Source organism: Amblyomma maculatum, chromosome 4 (assembly GCF_055883805.1).
Source record: "Amblyomma maculatum isolate TAMU_Amacu chromosome 4, ASM5588380v1, whole genome shotgun sequence".
Taxonomy (NCBI): Eukaryota; Metazoa; Arthropoda; class Arachnida; order Ixodida; family Ixodidae; genus Amblyomma; species Amblyomma maculatum.
Genome location: NC_139347.1, coordinates 201813929 through 201834401, shown reverse-complemented (window position 1 = coordinate 201834401; position 20473 = coordinate 201813929). Strand labels below are relative to the sequence as shown.

The window sequence follows — 20473 nt, the reverse complement described above, 5'->3', positions numbered from 1 at the left end:
TAAGTTTCGACACCATGTATCAGTTCGTAAGCAGAGCCAACGTTTCGACAAGCCCCCTTGTCGAAACATTGGCTCGGCTTGCGAATAATATGAATTCTAGACGCACAGCAGGACGCAACAACTCACTGACGGAAAAGTTGAAAGCATCTTGCCTCAGCAACCTTTTTAAACGATACATAGGTTGGATTGTAAGTGCTTATAGATGTCTGTTTTCATTTAAGATGCCTTCTCTCTCTCTCTCTACAGATTTTATTGCACAAACCTGTAGGCGAAGCGTCCCTGCCGTCCTTGCAGTTGAACACTATAGCAAGGAAGACATTTGTACTGATAGCACATAACTAAAAGATGAGGGATTATTAAAACTAACTCCTCCGACATTTTATATTTTGTATTATTTGCCACATTTCTCACTCAACTATAGATTTTTTTACACGTCCATATGAGAAAATTAAAAAAATGACAAAACAGTAAGATTCCTTCGGCGCTTAATATTCTATTTTTATGATCCCAGATTGACATGACATCAGTCATTAAAAGCGTATTACAAAAACGACTGAGCGAACTTTCACGTTTTGTTGCTTGCCGTTGAGCGACATAATATCCAAGGTGCAAGGCTGTACGAGGACATAATGACCTTCCATAAACTTCGCTCGTGGACGGCATCAGAGCTCAGGCAAATCGAAAACAATCTATGAACATGTGTTCGTATTTCTCAGGCTGGGAAAGGCATGCTTTCGAAGAAAAACATAAAAGGGGAGGGGGGGGGGGGTGATGAAAGTACGACAGGAGAGAGAACGACGCCGCTGATCACTAACCGCTGCCCTGCACGACGCCAACTCTTTCACCGCAGTTCACGATATCGGTACACAGGGCGACACGACAGCAATGTTGAGAGAAGAAGTTAAAAAGAGAGAAAGTCGCACAACTAAAAATAGCAGCCAAACGATTCACGCGCATCTCTGAGCGTCTCGTTAGCGATCGGTGCCCGGGCCGTGTCGGATCGAAAAAGCTTTGTTCGCTAGCGAGCCGCTAATTGAACACGATGGTCTGTCGTCAGGTATGCTAATCGCTCGCTCATTTACAAACGGCTTTACGAAACGCAGCAAAGAGGATCGCCCCAGCCTCGCACCTGCAGAGAGAGGGAGAGAGAGAGGCGGAAAACGATGCCGATGCGCGGCTCACCGCATGCCCAAATGTAATGAAAATGAGGCGCCATCGGAAGATGCAATTTCAGAGAAGAAAGGTATGGACAAGTGAAGTTTGAGGGCTCGGCAAGCGTACAGGTTTTAAGTGAGAAAAAAAAAATAAACAAAACAACGCGAACGAAATTACCTCCTCCTACATTCAAGTACGACTGGAACTGACCCTTCTACTGATGGCATGAAAGAGGGACCATCTGCCATCCTTTGCGTTCAATCATCTCAATTCGCTTCAATTTGGGTCTGACTTGGAAGAAAAAGATTAATCTAAAAACTTTCTTTTTAAAAAAAAAAGCTCAGTTTTGAGGAGTTGTTTTGTGGTTGGGGCCCAAGTGTAAGGCCTGCATAGACTGCTACAGTCTAGACTATGTCAAACCATCAAGCGCTGATCTTCCAGGTCACTGCTTGACCGTGTTACCTCCCAGTGCTCCGAAGCGACGTTGTACATTATGAGCAATATAGGTATGCAGCCCCGTATCGTACGGTGAACTGATGGGTTTTCTCAAAACTAGGTCCACGTGCTTCTTTTTATGGTCGGGTGTACCTTACGAAGAATAAAGAGAGACCAGAATGTGGTCCAAATGCAGCGCCCACCAAGCTACTGACTAGCCAGTTTTTTGTGCGGAGGTAATGAATTCTTTCTCATCACCCTCCGATTTTCAAGTACGTCGTTGTAAGCAGTAACCGGCCGCGCGGTCTCGTCAGCGTTTCACCCTACAAACATGACAACATGACAAGCATGACACCCGCCCTTGGCTTTCGTTTCTGAACGTACCTTTTCATTAGTGTTATTTGTTTTTTTGCCCCAGTGAATACTGAAAATGGCAGCCGCTTCTCCTCTCCTGTTCCCTCTTCCAAGTCAACACAGGCAATGTTGGCGTTGTACATGCGCGCTATGTTTTTCCGATTGTGAGCTTTGCATAATCAACGGGAGCGGAGAAGTTCGGATGTCGATATTGTCGTCGTCTCTACAGGAATGCTTCATGTCCGACGCGTTCCCGTCGACAAATCTTCGCAAAATCGTGCCAGCCGTCTCGTCAGACACGTGTGACCGGTCCTTTCCAGAAAAAAAATAGCATGATTTAGTCTTCAGACCGCTAAATACCAACGGTAATAGTTTGCTCTTCAGAACAAGCCATCGCAAGAGCGTGGTCAAAATAACCGTGCTGATCACTGGCGTCAAACAATGGACACGCGAAATGGGAGGAAACAGAAAACAGCAAGCTTGCAAAGAGTTTAAATTTATTATAATGGGTGATCGCTGTTGCGTTAACTTAACATCGAAACAAAGATATGCCCTAAAAGCGGATAAAAATAAGAGAAACCGTACTTAGTCCTCCGGCAGGGGCTATGAAACGCCGCACCGGTGAATGCCGCCATTTTGAAACTGTTTCGGTAGGAATTTTAGCGATGTATTTTCACCAGTTTTCTATAAATAGAGCAAGCAGGTGTCCAATATATCCGACAGTGGGATATATCAGGATGGTGTGGTTATGCTCTTAAGGGGTTTAACGTCCCACAGCGGCTCAGGCTATGAGAGGCGCCATAGTGGGAGGACCCCGGAAATCTGACTGCCTGGCATGTAGCGCTCTCCGCGTTCTTCATTCTTTGTGTAGCTTCAGCTGAGATCTGTGGCAATTCCTCGATTTAAGGACAGGATGGACCAGCTTGTGACCGGAAAATTCAGCCGGCCTTGCTACGCTTCCACGCGAAAAACCGCCTCTGATGTCCCAAAGAAAACACAGACACATTTTTAAGATGACAGCCTTATTTCGCTCATGTGTGCTGTTAGGCTGTGGTGGTTCATTTTGAAATGTTCAGCCGCTTCCTCTGGAGAAACCGGCGCAGTTGAAAAGGCCGAGAAACCTATCTAGCAGCAAGCGCAGCCTATTACACAGTGCCGGCCGCCATGCTGCACCTCCTCATCCCCGTTATCGCGAAGGCACGGTGGCCCACGCATGCATCCCACCGCACGCACCCAGTCCTCCTCAAATCATGTCCTTAAGAAGGTCACGCGTGCAGACCACGGCTTCCAGAAAACCCCAGGTCTGTCTAGCGAGCCGGAGGAGAGGAGCATAGTTCGCGAGAGCTGCGGTGTTCGTGCTCTCTCCCAGCTCCCCTTCCCCATTCTGGAAGTTTCGGTCGTGGTTGAGACCGCGCCACGTGGCGATTGCTGGTTCTGGATAATGCTCTGACAGCTGTATGCACTGCAATTTTGTTGTGTCCGAGCATCCGACGAGTCCACGGAACTTTTGCTAGCACCTAAGGTATACTCGGCCATATTAGAAAAATATAGAGGCAGAAGAATGCGATATCCCCCACCACACAGTTCTCTCAACAGAGCGGAAGCTCCCATTTCGAGACAATTACAGACAGGTTCATACCCAAACCTACACATACTAAACAAAATGCACCCTACACTATACGCGGACAGATGTGCGTGGTGCGAAGAAAAATCTACACTATATCGCATCACATGGGCCTGTCAAAACATAGAGGTGGTTCCCACAATTCGAAACCCTATTACGGAGAAGTGGGAGAGTCTGCTGTCTAGCGACCTCTGCGAAGACCAGCAAGGTCTGGTACAGCGAACTCAACGGGCAGCAACGGCCAGCGGAGCCCTGGACTGAGGGCAACTGACCATTGGGTAAAAGTGGATGAGGTCGACGTAGAAGACTACTGGGGATGCAACAAGAAGACTGCTCTGAAGACGCCCCAAAAACCGCCAAAATAATATAGGCCAAACTAAAGTCCTTCCTTCCTTCCTTCCTTCCTTCCTTCCTTCCTTCCTTCCTTCCTTCCTTCCTTCCTTCCTTCCTTCCTTCCTCTCTTCCTTCCTTCCTTCCTTCCTGCCTGCCTTCCTTCCTGCCGTCCTTCCTTCCTGCCTGCCTTCCTTCCTTCCTTCCTGCCTTCCTTCCTCCCTTCCTTCCTTCTTCTGACAGCTGTAGCAGCCAAGTCCCGGTTTCTTGCTCCGTGGCCCCGGCTTAGCGAAGTCGTGAAGGGGACCTATTAGGGCAAGTATCATATAGCGTCCCAGCTCGCGGTGCGTACCGTGAGTCAGCCTCTGCTTTGGTGTAGTCGCCTGTCTGTCTTTCTTAAATACTTTTCAGTGCTTCGTGCTGTTATTGTTTATAAAGTAATTTCTTCTTCTGCTTCAAGTCAATCCGCTTCCTTCATTTGTCTGTGTATCAACTACACACCGGCAGACAAACCGACGAGCACCTGGAAGAGGTGCAGAAGAAATGCAGAAAGAACACAACGAACCTGACCTTGTTGATGTGAGTGAAAGTGTCGGCTAAATGAGTCGGCAGCGCACATCGGCAGATATTTCCACAAGAAAAAATGGCACCACCACCTTTTCAGGTGTTCTACTAAAGAGCGTTAGCTATGGTTCGGTGTGTTTGGCTTCTGGGTCCACGCGCGAAGTAGTAGTAGTATAGGATAGGATAGGAAATACGTTACTTTCCCCAGGAAGGTCTTGTGCTAGTAGCAGAAGAGGTCCATCTTCCGTCTTGTCACAGGGTCGGCGCCCCTATTCCAGGCCTTCGCTGAGCTTCACTGCTCGCTGGGCGTGCTGGATCAGACCTAGTTGGCAATCCATATCGCCGCTGGAGAGCCGGCTCTCTCACTGTTCCTCACTCGGGTCTTTACGAAAACTATCGTTATTTCTACATTGCCACGTGATGTGGTATAACGAAGGTTTGCTACCACACCCGATATTGCGACGGGTAAATCTTTATTAGGATATGCAGGTTAGGGAATGTTCCTGTCTGCAGTCGTCGCCAGTACACTGCCTCTTGTTGTTTTAGATCCCGATGAGGCGGCGGATAGCGGATCCGTACCCCCTAATAGTTGTTCAGAATGTCTGAGTACGTAGGATCGACTCGCTCGGGTAGATCGTACGATTGGGAGGAAGATCGGCTCGTGTACTCTCGAGCTACCTCATCAGCTGGCACCAAGTAGATGTTGTGTGTGACTTTTTATGGGGCCGCGCTCTGGAGGGGCCTGAGCGCGGCGCGACCTATGCGGCCGTTCATGTAGTTACGGCACGCTTCTCTCGAATCTGTAAGAATGGTAAGGGACGTGTTGCTTCGATACCCGGCTACCAACACTAGAGCAACGGCCAGTTCCTCCCCTTCGGTTACCGTGCAATCCCTGACTGAGGCGCTAGGTAATTCATGTAGGTTGGAATCAATAGCTACCGCCACTGCGCTGTTCTGTGAGCTTCTTGTATACGGAGCCGCATCCATGTATACCATTGTGGATTTTGTAGCTAGATTTTGTTGTACATACTTCGTCCGGGCTGCCCTACGGGCCACATGCAAGTTGGGGTCCATGTTCCGGGGAAGGGAGCTAACCTTTAGCGTCTGGCGAATTGCGTCCGGTATGCTCGCAGTACGATTCTCGATTTCCGCAGTTCCACCTAGCCCCAGTCGCCGAAGAAGGGAGCGCCCCGTAGGAGTCTGCTGGATCCTGCCTATCTGCGTGACCAGTTGGGCTTCTTTGATCTCTTCGAAGGTGTTGTGAACGCCAAGAGCTAGTAGTTTTGCGTTGGAGGTATTCATTGGTAGGTGTAGGGCTGTCTTGTAAGCTTTGCGGATGATGATATTTGCACTTTCCACTTCTTCTTTGTTGACGTTGAAATACGGAGGGCGTAGCCCACGTGACTGAGCACCAGGCTCTGGACAAGGCAGGGGTGGAAGAACGGGCTAGTTGGTAATTCATCTTGGAAATCAAACTAGCGCACTTCAAAACAAAGACACAGGAAGAGAACGACAACACAGCGCTGTGTTGTCGTTCTCTTCCTGTGTCTTTGTTTTGAAGTGCGCTAGTTTGATTTCCAATCTGAACAAGGCGCAGGGTATCCCCCTCTCGCATACCGCTCCGCTTCTGCGACACGCGCGTGATCGTCCTGGCGACTTGAGTAGTAAAAGTAGTAGTAAGAGTAGTAGTAAAAGACTTTATTGAGGCGCAACACCTAGGCGCCTATTACATCGATAGCCTGCTGGACGAGCAGGCGCTGTTCTTCTTCACCCTCAGAACCAAGCCAGTCCACCCAGGTCCAGATAGCATGGGAGGAGGTGGGAAAGAATCCCGATTGCAATGCAACCGGACATGAATATAGGCAAGGTGAAATGTTGGCATAAGGGCATGGGCAGTTGGGGCATGATGTATCACAACGAAATTTGTAGAGATATAGCCGTGCAGGGGTTATGAGTGTGTTCAACTGTATTTGCCGAAGGATATGAGCCTCCCGAACAGAAAGATTAGTATGAGGGTCGGGGTAGAACTTGGGGTCTACGCGAGCAGCATTGTAATATTCATTGATGGTGGCGCGAAGAGACAGTCTCGATCCGCCCTCCAAGGATCTTGGCCAGGGTATGAACGGTGCCCGGTTATGAGTTTCACGAACGAGCTGGTTCGCCAGCTCATTGCTGTCAATCCCTGAGTGTACAGGGATTCATCGGAGGAAGACTGGGAAGGGTGCAGCGCAACAAGTGCAACCTCGAGCTCCGTAAACAGATGACGGGTTAGACGTTTAGAAGAATGGCACGGATAGCAGCCTGGGAGTCGGTGTATAAATATAATGAGGCACAGGCGCGAGAGAATGGAAACTTTGAATGACATGAATGATGGAGAGGACCTCAAGCAAGATAATATCCGGAGGGTGGAGAAAGGGTCCGCTAGTGTGTGAGACAAGGGTAGATAGACGAGGGTGAAAGAGGACCTGGCTTCCGGACCCGCGAGGAGCCCCATAAGAGGCATCCGTGTAAGCGACTCCATGAGTATTGAAGGGCGGACTATGATGAGAGGCAGCAGCATGTCGGCGGCCAGCATGCAGGACCGGCGACATAGTGGCTGGAAGAGGAAGTATACGGAGGTTTCTGGCCTCTGGAGGGGAAGGAGTTGGCAGAGGGACTGACTGGATGGGGGAAATGTTAGCCTGGTTTAGAAGTCAGCGTCCATGAACTGTGCCGGAGAGGCGAGCTATCTGTCAGTCACGGTGAAGGGAAAGGAGACTGCGAAGAGAATGAAAAAGACCGGTGGCATATAAAGCTTATCTGTGAAAGTGGGTATGGGAAGACAAAGAGCAGCTTTAAAAAGGCCGTGAAGACCTGTTGCAAGTGTGTCTAGCTGGCCCTGGGTGAATGAAAGATATGGTACAAAGTAAAGGAATTTGTTAAGAGCCAGCGTCTGAGCAAATCGACAGGCGTGAGCTTCTCTCAGGCCAGAGGACCGTCTCACAACTCGGCGAAGTAAATGGGTGATGGACTGCCTGGTAGCAACAGCCGCATGGAGAGCCTGGACATTTTTGGCTGCCAAGAACGTGGAATTGAGAAACTTTGTGATTGGGGAGCCCCCCAAGGTAACGGATATCAGTGAGTTGTGAGCTCGTTGATAAGCAGAGTGAATCTATAGTAGAAGTTCTGACTTCTCGGGCGCGGGAGACAGGCCTTCATGGTCAAGAAAGCAAGAAATTTTATCCAATCCCTGCTTAATGGTGTCTTGAACGTGACCAGGAGATCCGCGCGAGCACCACAGGGTGATGTCGTCGGCGTGAAAAAGGTGCTGAAAATCGGGAATAGACGATAGCTGAACCGCGAGAGGAGCCATTGGCGATATTAAAAAGGGTGTATTCAAGAACGGCACCCTGCGGGGTACCCTGGGTGAGACGGTGGGGTGTAAAAGTGAAGTTCAATGCTCGGAAACGGATCTCGCGATTAGAAACAAAAGCTCGAATGTAGTTATACATGCGGAAGCCGCAGCCTGTGCTGGAAAGGCAGGTAAGAATATGGTCATGGGAGATGCAATCGAATGCCTTGCGGGCATCGACTGTGACCAAGGTGTGAAACTGAGAGTTACCACAGGCTAAGAAAGTACGCTGAAGTATAAGAAAAAGGTCTTGTGCAGATAGGCGGGAACGAAAATCGATGAGGGTATGAGGGAGCGAATTTGAAACCTCCAAATGCCTATTAATCCTAGTGAGCGCCATTCTTTCCATCGTCTTGCCGACACAGGAGGTCAGAGAAATGAGCCGGAGATTTGAAAGGGCTGGAGGCTTACCAGGTTTAGGAATGAGATATAAGTGAGGAAGTCCAGGACGATTGCAGAGAGCCTACTTCCCAAGCGGTGTTATAGAGATTGAGAAGGTGCTCTTTTGCGTTATCGGGAAGATTGCGAAGAGCGGTGTAAGTGATTCCATCTTCACCGGGAGCCAACGAGTGGCGTTAGCAGAAGCGCAGCTTAATTCAAGCTCGCGCAATGTAAAAGGGGCATCGAGGGCATTGCTTGCACAGCCTGTGGATTCTGGGTAACAGGGGGACAAAGGGGGTTGGAGATAAAGATCTGCAACGGTTTAGAAAACCTCATCGGGAGACTTTGTGGCTAGGGCTTTAGCAAGAGTCGGAGCAGGGGCAGGGGTGGCACCAAGGAGGGTTCGCGCCGTATCAAGATTGTTGCATAGGGTATTCCAACGAGAATACTCAAGCGTAGCACAATATGTCACGATATCGTCTCGCAACTTTGAAAGCGTGGTCTGCAGTTGGATTCTGCGAGGTTGCAGTCTGGCTGTTTGGAGAAGCTTTTTGCGACGCTTCCATAGCCTGATGAGATGGGGGTCGGGGTCAGAAGTGGGATAAGCAGCGGTCTCCGTGCGAGTAGAGAATCAAGCCGCTTGGAGAGGGACATTAGTCCCCTCCTCATAGGATGTGAAGGAGGTAGAGGAGAGGAGGCAGCGAAAAGCCTGCCAGTCAGTATGTCGAATGCGCTGCTTACGGGTGGGTATCCGAAGAGGGACGGAGATGAAAGTAATATAGTGATCACTAAGAAGGGTATCGGCAGTGGCTGACCGCTGAGGTGATATAGGACCAGAACAGTAAGTGAGTTCAGGGGTTGAATGGCGTTGGGAGAAGGTGCCCGCCCTAGTGGGTACTCCGGGGGTGCTGAGGAGAGTGAGGTGAGCTTGCTGGGCCATGGAGTGGAGTAGGCGGCCGGCACGAAAGGTCTGCGAATAACCCCACAGTGTGTGCGGGGCATTAAAATTGCCGCAGAGAAGTATAGCCGCATGAGAGGGCAATTTGTTAAGAAATCTACCTAGGGCCGTGAAATATGTGGCGTAAGTGGGGGTGTTGCAGAAGGACAAAAGTGCCAGGCTGAGGTGAGCCTGAGGAAGATAGTAGAGAGTGCCCTTTAGGTAGAATTGGAGCGATGAAGGAAATTTAAGGGCTGCTACCCAGAGGTCACGGCGAACGTAGATAGAAGAGAGGGGGTTAGTAGCTATAGAGTGAAATGCCGGTAGCCAGGGACGTTAGCGGAGCACCGAGTTTCCTGGAAAAGAAGGAAGTGGGGATGAGAGGGGGGCGTAAGAAGATACCGGTGTAATGGAGTGCGGTTAGCATTGAGATTGCGACAGTTCCACTGAATTATAGTGAGGTCATCTGTGTTGACATCTAACTATTTTGATTGCGCTGTGGCGTGCCATCGCGCTTCTTTGGGGGAGGTGGATGAGAATCCGTGGTGGTTTACAGTGAAGTCTGAAAGGTGCAGATCAAATTAAAGATGCGTTCGAACTGAACATTGACGTGAGTATTGAGGCGATTGAATTTGGCATCAATTTGGGTGATAGCTTGTTTATGCTGTTGGAGGCGGCGCTCAAGGTCAGACTGGTATTTGAGACAGTCAGCGATGACATTCTCTATGCTTGAGAACTTGTAATCTATCGTAGTGAGTAGCTGATCCATGCGAGCCTCAAGAGCATCTAGGCGGCGGTCGATGCTGTTGAGATCTTTTTTGAGGGGGGAATGGCCACTTCGAAACTAGCCACATGGAGCTCGAGGGTATCAAAGCGTTCTTCAATAAAGGACGTAGGAGGGGACGAGTGGGAAACGAGTGGCTGTGCAGATGATTGGAGAGAGTAACGAGGCTTGGGAATCGGACGCGTCGAAGATTGACGTGATGAAGAGCACCCGAGCTGAAGCTGGGAAAGTGCCTGTGTTACTGCTGCGTAGGAACCTGGAGGGGAATAGAACGCATGCACTGCAAGAGGAGGAGAGCCATCGTTTATAGGGGGCTGCGGAGGAGACGGCTGAGTGTCCTGGCGAAGGTTGACATGCTTTTGGTAGGCGTTCTTGGCACACTCCTTGTTTTTCTGCTTATAGTAGGTGCAAATAGAGCGAAAGTGGCATGCTCGTTTGTCTGGCAGTATCGGCACCAGGGCTGCGTTTTTCTAGTTGGAAGCAGCTGCAGGGACTCCCCTCCTCATCACTTGCCGTGTGTGTGAGAGCGCGTATGGTCTATCCCTCAAACGCCACCTATTGCGCTGATTATAAACTCATCTCGGCAAACGTTTTCCAATCGAGTTACACATTACCTTGAGACCTCAAGTTATTTTCACCCGTTCCAGACTGGCTTCCACCCTCAGCTAGGAACACAGGACAGTCTTTATCTTCTCCACACCAACCTGAACAGAGCACGCCGATGATGCAAATGCCATCTTGACATACTCGTAGCTGTCCATTTACCCAAGGCATTCGACACCATCAGCCATCAAGCAATTGTCGACGCCCTCATCCAAACTGGAGTTGGAGCCCGCGTCATCAACTTTACGCAATCCTTCCTGAATAACAGAACCTAAAATTCAAATCAATACCAACCACGCGGCTCAACATTTTAGAAACCGCACGAGTGGCCTCAAGGCTCAGTCATTTCCCCTACCTTATTTAACATCGTAATGCGAAAACCGAATGGCAACTAGACGAAATCGATTGCCTATGGTTCACAATATACGCGGACGACACCATGCTCTGGACCACGTATCGTAATATGGCTCGACAACAAACGGAGGCGCTCCAACTAGCACTAAATACAATCGACATTGAACTTCATTCTACAGGCATGCGTACATCCCCGGAAATAACAAAATTTCTGGTCATACATCCACCGCCTGGGGGCGTGGACGTCAACCTTCACTTCGGCAGTCAAAGCATCGAACAACCCCCAGAAGGTCATCTGCGGATACTTGGCGTTCCTATCAGTCAACATGGTACTGCTAGGGATTGGATCCAACAGCTAAAATCTCAATGGAAGCCAAGGCTCCACTTAATCAAATGGCTCAGCAGCAAGAGTGGGCGCACAGGGACGGTGGTAGTGCGTCGCCTCACTGTCGCTATACTACTCGCTGAGCTCCGCTACGGTGCCCCTTATTTTGACTTGACCGCAGCCAATTGCAAGACACTTGGCTTACTTTACAACTCTGCCTTGAGAATTATAACTGGACTACCCGTACACAAGCGCATCACGGAGCTTCACAAATTCGTTCAACTCCCACCAGTGGATGCACTTATCGCTAAGTATCGAGCCAATCATGAAACTGGCCTGCGTCACACACCCAACGGGCATCGCATCCTGACTTGAATCTTTGACGAAGCAAACTTTCACTTTCCCATATTGGACCACCCTGCCGAATGGACAGAAACATTGGTAATGGATCCAAAACCCCTTCCAACCAACTCCAATGGGCCAGGAAGAGATCACCGAGAACGCCACATAATTGATACACAAGACCAGCACATTGGTCTCCGCATTTATACCGACACCGGCCTATGTCATGACGATGACACCGGCATCACGTTTGCAACTACCATTCACTACCAGGAGGGTTCACAGCTGCACGCTACTAGCCGCAGTGGTCGCAGGTACTGGTCCGCCACTGAACTCGAGTTAACGGCCATCGACGAGGTCCTTCAACACTGCACCAAAGGAACAGATTGTTTCATACACGTCTACACTGACAGTCAAGAGGCTATAAAACCCCTGCAAATCCGTGCAAACAAAACCGCACCAAACAGCGCTGCCGCTACCTGCGAGAGACCTCACAAGTCTCGGTATACGGATTCATTGGTCACCTGGACATTACGCACAAGGAACCGGGAACAGAGGACGACCGCCGGCATAGCCTTGATGTGGGCCTGTCCAACTCGAACCAGCCTTGCTGTTCTCCCGTCTCCTTCATCATACCGGACTCCGTCATCACGCGGCTTAAATATGAGCGGAGGGGTTTGTTACGTGACCTTGTCCCCGATATTGCTCCTTCGATCCGTTCCGGCCTCTCTTGTCCTGCCCAAGTTCTAACTCACAAGCTGCGAGCCGGTGCAGCGTACACACCGGATATCCTGAGTCAAGAGCGCAGAACCAAGATCAGCTGCCTCAACTGCCCTGCTGACTCAGTTGACCTGCAGCACTTGATCTGGACCTGTCCTGGCACGGCTGGCCTCCGCGCACGCTACACATCTGATCACCACATTCAGACTTACGAACACTGGACAGCCCCCAATACAACCGCAAAGCGCAAGCTTAGTGCCCTGCTAGACTTCATGTCGGAGTCTCGTGCCCTCAACCTCACCTAACCCACTACACCCCTTCCCCTTTAGGCCTCAGGTCATCCTCATGGATAAAGGTTTATGATGAATGAATTCGTAATATCCGGTTGGCTTAATTCGTTAAGTTCGAATTTCTCTCCTAGGTTCCATATTCGGGTTTCAAGGTCATCATTCAGCACGAACCGATGAAGTGGTGTCCCTCTGCGACCTCTGGCTCGGCGCCACGGCCCACCGTTAGAGGGACGGAGGGTGGCTGCTCCTGGCCCTGATGAGGCGGGGACAGGTAGGTCACCGCCGCTTGCGGGGGGGCTAGCTTGCCACCGAATTTTTATCTGTTGTAGGCCGTCATTTCGCCTGCCACCGCTTCGGTGATGGACGACGGCTCTTGCGGCGAACGTCTTTCTCTCTCTCTTCTTTTTCCTTCTCTATTTTTTCTTCTGTCTGCTCGAGGCATAGGAGGTGGCTCAGCCACAAAGCCAGTAGCATGCTCGTGCATTTTCTTTTCCTTCTTCCTACACTCGCAGCAACCCGACCCACCGAAGGTCGCCCTCCTCTACGGTTTCGAGGACCAAAGGTCGTCAGTGGGAACCTCGCACACACGCTGGGTCTCAACTAGACTAATAATTGTATGCTTCATATCGTACCGAATCAGTTGCAACTACTCCACCCTCTACGCTAAACTGGTGGGTCACAGTTTTGACAGCAACGGGGTCTCTGAATGACCCAATCTTGGCGCCCGTTCAGTTGGCATATGCTATAGGCAGTTTCCAGAGAGTAGTTCCATTCTCCCTAATAGGTAGCGTTACTAGGACGGCCATCATTTTTGGCCTTCGGAACGCATCGCGCACAGTGGGGACTGCTGCTGTGTGTGTAATAATGCCGGCTGAATTTTAAACATCGCGGCTTTGATGAAGTTGTCATCTGTCTTGTCGAAGTAATCTGCGGGGAAGTAGAGCTAATGACCCTGTTGTTTATTGGCGGAAGAACAGATAATACTTTTTACAAAAAGTGCACATCATGGCCTAGGCCACCGTTTTTCTGGGGGGTGTGTCACGAGTTGACATTTTTTCTGGGAGAAAAAAGCGCGTGTTAGTTGTAGGGAATTGCTATACCTCATGCACCAGTTCATTTTAGCACCGGAAGTAGCCATGGGAATGCGAGAACGGTCCTGATATTTTCTCAGAATTTGTATGTTGATTCTTTGCACTGCTGCTGCGTTATTTTCGCAGGGTGTTAAGAAGCACCTTGACGTGGCTGTTAATGTCTATGCATTCATAAGAACTGATTGTGCAGAGATGGAAAGTCAGTGTGGGAATTTCAGTGAACCTGCTTATTTTATTTAGACAAGCGCTGCTGCAATATATGTAATAACTGCTGCTTTTATGAAACAATAATGCGCGGGTCCATGAGAAAATTTAGCATGATAAGATTTTTTTATATCCCAGCTTGCTCGGGATACCTACTGTGGGTTCTGAATTACGGTGCAGTTTCCAGTCATTTTCGGCCGAGCGCAGGTGAACGCCGCGGAGCGCCTTATATGTGGCCTTCGAGCACCGTAATAGTGTTTTGAAGGCAAGACGTTAAGATTACATAAAATTATATCTTATTATTTGTCGGGGATTACACGCGCGTCCTTGTTGAGCAGTAAATATTGTTCACAATGCTAAATGGTGAACATTCATAATGCGTCTCAGCCAGCACGGTCTGAACATGTTCTTGCCATTTGCGCAAGAAAATTGAAAAAAAAAGTTTGAGGGAACAATGAGTTTGTAATCTACTCAGTTTTACAGGAAACCACGTTTTTCAGAAAAAACATTAGAGGGAAAATTGACCGCAACAACAAATAGAAAACGATCCAACTGCTGACGGATTTGTCGACACGTTTTATCCAATGCAGATAATCAGAAGGACGCAATAAATGAACTGCATTGTTAAATTAAACATTTTGTAGCACCTACGCATACTATGAGTGTTCACATGAAGTTTTTGTGCCATCCATACCAGCTCGTCCCCAGCGACAGCGGGTGAGCAGCACCGCGCAGCCGGGTGCCAACGCACCGAAGCCGTCAAACCAGAAGGCCCGAAGGTCGGCGATGGCGGAAGGATCACATGATCAAATATGGCAGCGCCCATGCGCTCTGTTGTGTGACTGCTGGTCAGCGGCCGCACGCGCGCGAGAGGCAAACCTGAGGGGACGTCACATCTTAATCGGTGTGGTTGTGCGCCATCTGGTGGGTTTGCTTGGTGGTCATGAGTGGCAACTGATCGCGTGTCTGCCGCCATCTTGAAGCCTTCTGATGGGCAGACAAGAATTTCAGAAACGTCAGTAGTAAGAGATAGCGCTTTTAAATAATCTGTCCGCACCTGAAATCGAACCCGTATCCCTCCGATCCACAGCTGAGAGCGCAAACCAATACTCGACTCCGGGCCTTTTCTTTTTTCCATTATGGTAGTTATTGCATCGAAGCAATTTTCTATACGTATGAACTGTACATAGATTATTAGGAAGCAGCATGAGATGAACACGATGAGCAATAAGTTATACATATTCAATGAAGCGGTGAACAAGAGGCAATGCAGAGCACATCACTAAGAGTGAGTGCCAATCCCGGTCGAACTTGGCCTATGCATACAAATAAATGAAGAATCATTTATAAAAATTGTCCTTTGCAGAAACAACAGATTCACAATGCCGATCATCGTGCGTGCTTTTCAGTGGCTGCGTAATTGAATTAGAAAGAACATGTCTAAATGCTCATCAAAGTATGGTAGTGCAGTAAGGCACCGTACATACTGCGGTGTCAAACTAGGCCTTTTTTTATTGTTCTTTGCATGACATCCCTGAACAGTACTGCTCCTTTGCATACAGTGAAATAATTATTCCGAATGATATCTGCGGAATCAAACAGGCAGCAATTTACGGTAGCCACAAAGATGCTCTTTTCCCTTGAAAAGGCCCTAATGGGCAGAGTCAGTATGTAGCTTAGCAAAAACGTTTCCGTAAACCGCAAGAGAGGAATTTTTTAAACTCTTTAAAGTACATCATCATCAGCCGGGCTATACCCAATAGACAAACTTCGCGATTCTAGACAAACTCTAGAATTTGTTTGACAACCTGCTTGATAACGCAACAGCAATATGGAACAGTGTTAAAACTACAATCCACTCTTGCATGACAAATTTTGTTCATAGCCGGCATCATCATCAAGCGGATTATGGCCACTGAAGAGCGAAGGAATTGTTCATTTTCTCTCAATTAACCCGGTCCAGTGCTAGCTGCATTCCCTTGACTCCTGCGAACTTCTTAGCCTCATTCACAAACCTAATTTTTTGCCGCCGCTGCTGCGCGTTCCTTCGCTTGGAATTGAATTGGTTACTTTTAGCGACCACCGGTTACCCTCTTTTCGCACTTCATGTCTTTCCCATCCCTTTTAATCTTCCTGATTTCGACTAGAATACCAGCAACCTGAGTTATTTCTCTGACCCGCTCTGCACGCTTCCTATATATTAACATTACACCTACCATTTTCCGTTCCATAGCTCCATACGCTTTCCTGAGCTTAAGTAAAACCATTTTCGCCATCATGTCCCGATAAGCCAAAATGCATAAAAATGGTGCATGAATGGAGGGAAGGACGTAAAAATTAAATCCGTGTACAAAGCTTTCCTTGAGAGTAGAAACAGGAACTACTCCATGACGGGTTCGTGTAAAACAGATCGTAATTCTCCTTATCTAGCGTAGGGAATATAGTAGTGATGAGAATGACGATGCAGTTAGTGATAACGATAATTATGATAGTAGCGGAAGCTATGATGATGGTAGTAATGATGACAATACTAATGCAGTTATTGATATTTAGAATAGTAGTGATGACAATACGATGCATTTAGTTGATAATGATAATTAATATTGTAGCGAGTGTGATAATGATGATATTAGCAGTCATGATGCAGTTGAAAACCGTCCTGTAAAACTGCTTTCGTCATTTCCGCTCTTAAGAAGACTTAAACGCAGTCCTGTATTTTTTTTTAGCTTTTTTGAGACCTTACGTGCAGTGTCTTTTCACAGCGAGAACTGCGAAGCATGGAGCTTCATAGTGGATGTTTGATTTGGTTTGTAAGCTTTAAACGGAAGCTGCACCTGTTTAAAATTTTGATGAGTTTCGAGTGGTTGAATGATTATAGCTTGCAGTTTAAGCATGCGAAATATCTTGGCGCTAACATTTGAAACAATGGAGCAAATTGCGATTATGCCCGCAACGGCTATCAGGCTTCCCCGCTCTGCACAGTGATGGGTGGGGGATGCATGACGACGTCACTGACAGTACCGGTACGTTTTCTGCGTAGACATACTTGATTTGAAGAAGCAGGCTGCCGAAAGCAAAGCCCTAGAAATGTTGATTAGTACCGTCAGAAAAGACGCAGCAGGATGTAGGCGAAGGCAACAAACGTAAAAATATTACCGTCCATGACGTCAGCATCGTTACCTGGCTGCTAACGAGATGCACCCAACGTCGCCACAACGGCAGTCGCGATCGTCATTCCCGACGCGTTTTGCTTCGCCCAGTCGGTACTCCTCTGGGCAATTCAGAGGCACGTCCTCTCGCCGGGAAAACTAAACACGGCGACCTCCGGGAGTGAGGCCGCCGCTACGTCACAGATTAAACAGCCTCCACCCGACGATTTGACGCGACGGCCCGAGCGGCGACGACCCGATCCGATGAACTTACCGACGTGCTGCGAACGCATTGTTTCCGGGGACACTTTTATAACCGCCGACAGTTGTTATGTGACCGCACTTGTGGATACCGGCGCCGATTTCTCCGTCATGAGCAGCCAGCTAGCAATTGCACTCCGTAAGGTTCTGACGCCTTGGTCTGGGCCGATGATGCGTACAGTCGGTGGTCATGTGATGACACCGATTGGCATGTGCACTTGCCGCATAGAGATCTGCGGTTTTACTTTCAATGGCACATTTGCCGTATTACAAGAGTGCTGCAAAGATCTGATTCTCGGCATGGATTTTCTTCAAGAGTATGGTGCTGTTAATAGACCTTCGGGAGCAGGTAATGGTATCATTTCCAACCAAGCGAGCCGTTAATGGCAACACGTACTTCTGGAAAACGATGTTGTGCTTCTGTGACGACCACGTAACCATCCCTCCGCGTGCGAGCAAGTTCGTCACAGTCGAATATGATCACAGCACCGGCACGCGTGGCATTGCTGAAGCTAACATGTCACTGCTTCTAACTCGACAAGTTTGTGTAGCTCGGGGCCTTGTCAAACTTGTCCGTGGTCAAGCCGATGTGCTAGTGACAAACTTCACATGTGAACCCCAACATTTCACGGCGAACACGACGGTCGCTTATTTTGAAGAACTTGGAGAATGTACAGGCCAGTACGCTTTATCAAACACGTCAGACCTCGACAATGCGACGCCTACAGCCATTCAGACCGATGTGAACCCGCACCTCTTGCCCAGTCAGAAACGCTGCATAGAGAATCTTGTCAATTCGTTCCGCGATTGTTTTGCATCAACCTCCAAGGTCCGACAGAGGCCACTAACGAAGCATCGAATTATAGTTGCCGATGACCAACGTCCACTATGTCAGCGTCCTTACCGGGTGTCTTCAAAAGAACGTGATGCCATCCGCCGCCAAGTAACAGAAATGCTCCAGGACGACGTTATCCAACTGTCGACGAGCCCCTGGTCTTCGCCTGTTGTCCTCGTCGCGAAGAAGGATGGAAGCTTGAGGTTCTGCGTGGATAGACGCCTCAACAATGTCACGAAAAAGGATGTGTACCCCCTGCCGCAAAATGCAAGAAAGGTTCAAGCAAATCGCACTTTTATTGAAGTTTGAGCTAGTTAGCGTTATGGCAACCAAGTGCCAAGTAACCAAATTGTAGTCGATTACTGTTATGTACTTATCATGTATTTTCTGTGGCTATAAATATATATGCTGCAATCAGTTATATTTGAAATGGAATAATGTTTGTAGGTTCCTTCTTTTCTTTCATGTGTACAAACTGGTCGTGACAGTACCTAACATCACACAGGAGATGAAATAGCATCATCTTGAGCGCCTCATTTCGTCTTATCATTCTTGAATTGTTCGCATGTATACATGGTGTCCTCTTTTTGTAACACGCTGTATTTGGAAGCTGCCATGCTGTTTTCACACGTGGGAAAAACAAAATAATTAAGAAATTTATTTTAACTTTCAATCTTATGTATTCTTTCTGTTTCGTTGACTGAATGATGGCTATGGCGAGCGAGGTGAGTCGATGGGTTATGGGACACAGGAAACAATTTGGCCTACGATTACGATACTTGGCAATGACAAATTTGAGCTCAACTCTCAAAGCAGAATAGTTTTTCATAATGCTGACGTACGGAATTTGAGAAACATGTTTCTATATAAGTATCTTCTTGAGCATACGTTATATTGTCCTCCCCAACAGCTATCCTTCAACTGGCAATCAATATTTTCCGGTTCTGATTCTTATAAAGGAGATGATTTCATGACACTTGCAGGCAGAGCCGCTGTCTCAAGCGTAGCATGGCCAACGTAGGTGTGTTTTTTTTTTCTCTTCTGTGCTAGCATTGTTCACTGCAGATATTTTGTGCACACTTTGAGCCCGGCCTATAAGGAAATGGTGCGACCATGCTAATGGCCCCCGTCTGCGTCTCCCATTTTCGATTTACGTCCATGTTCGTGCAATTCGCTTCCCACTAAATCACTGTTCTCTCAATTTCCGCCGATGTGATATCGCGCGCCTTCCTAAGAATGCATAGCATAGACTCGTCAACTTCTGCGTTTTGAGAAAAGGCCTCCGAAACAAATTTAAAACCCCGCTTTCAGCAAATCCACACTGTAAGGCCGCAGTGAAAAGCGACTCGCACGTGGAGTCGAGCTGGCGGTCGAACCCCCCACGCGCCGAGGCCAAGGAGCGAGCGCTGTTGTTGTTGTTTTTCTCCTTTTCTCCCCTCTTCTTGGGCGCGGGCGCGCGCGGGAGGCTTGGTTTGTTTCGTCCCTTCGCCCCGAGGCGTCGCCAAGAAGCGAACGGCAGACGCGTCCTTATCAGCCGGGAACAACAGCGGCACGATTCTGCGAACCACTTTACGGCCGGCTCGTCCAGCGATCTCCCGCCGTGGCGCCAAGCATGGGTTCAGGGAGACGCCGTTGATGAAGATTTTTGCACTGCCACAAGCGCTCACTAAATGTCCTGCAGAAGGCGACAATAGGCGCGCCCCTTGGCCCTCCCAAGTAGGCAATCAGCCCAGCGGCCTCCCGCTGTGTCGCGAGACAATGGGTCCGAGCAACGGCGACTGTACACTGCTCTGGGACAGTGCCGCCCCCCCCCCCCTTTTTTTCCTCGAACGGGACGGCTGGATGGCCTAGTCTCCAGATCCCCCGCGGCGTTTCTTTCACAAAGGCGTCAGCTGCAAGGTCGCGTCGCAAACACGCCGGGGAGAGGAAGGAAAGACAGGCGCCGTGTGAGAGGGTTTGGGGACCAGCGAGTGGAGAGAGTGTGTGTTTTGAATGTTGTATTTTTATTTGGCGTAATTAAGGACCTGGGTCCAAAATTATTCCCAACCCACGGGGGTTATGGCAAATTTTTCAATAATTTGATTGGCTGCTTTATTTTCGGAGCGGATCACCTAAGGTGACCACCCTCGGGTCTTTATTGATGTTTGTCATCAAAAAGTGGTCCTCGGACCATGTTTGGCAGTCAAGATTGAGGCTCCGTGCTTAGCACGTATTTACAGTCCCTAGGCTTTAACCGAAATGCTCGGTAGAAAAGTAAGGGCTTGTAGAGTGACTTCTCTGTGTGAGAGTCTGTTTTGTTTTAAGTTCCAGTTGTCTGTGTGACTCTTGTTACTGTAATTTACAG

General features: G+C 48.8%; 1 pseudogene; it reads right to left on the bottom strand.

Annotated features, from left to right (window-relative positions):
- Nucleotides 1–6177: 6177 nt before the first annotated feature.
- The window catches only part of LOC146194003 (uncharacterized), a 79319-nt pseudogene continuing 65023 nt past the window's right edge, over nt 6178–20473 (bottom strand).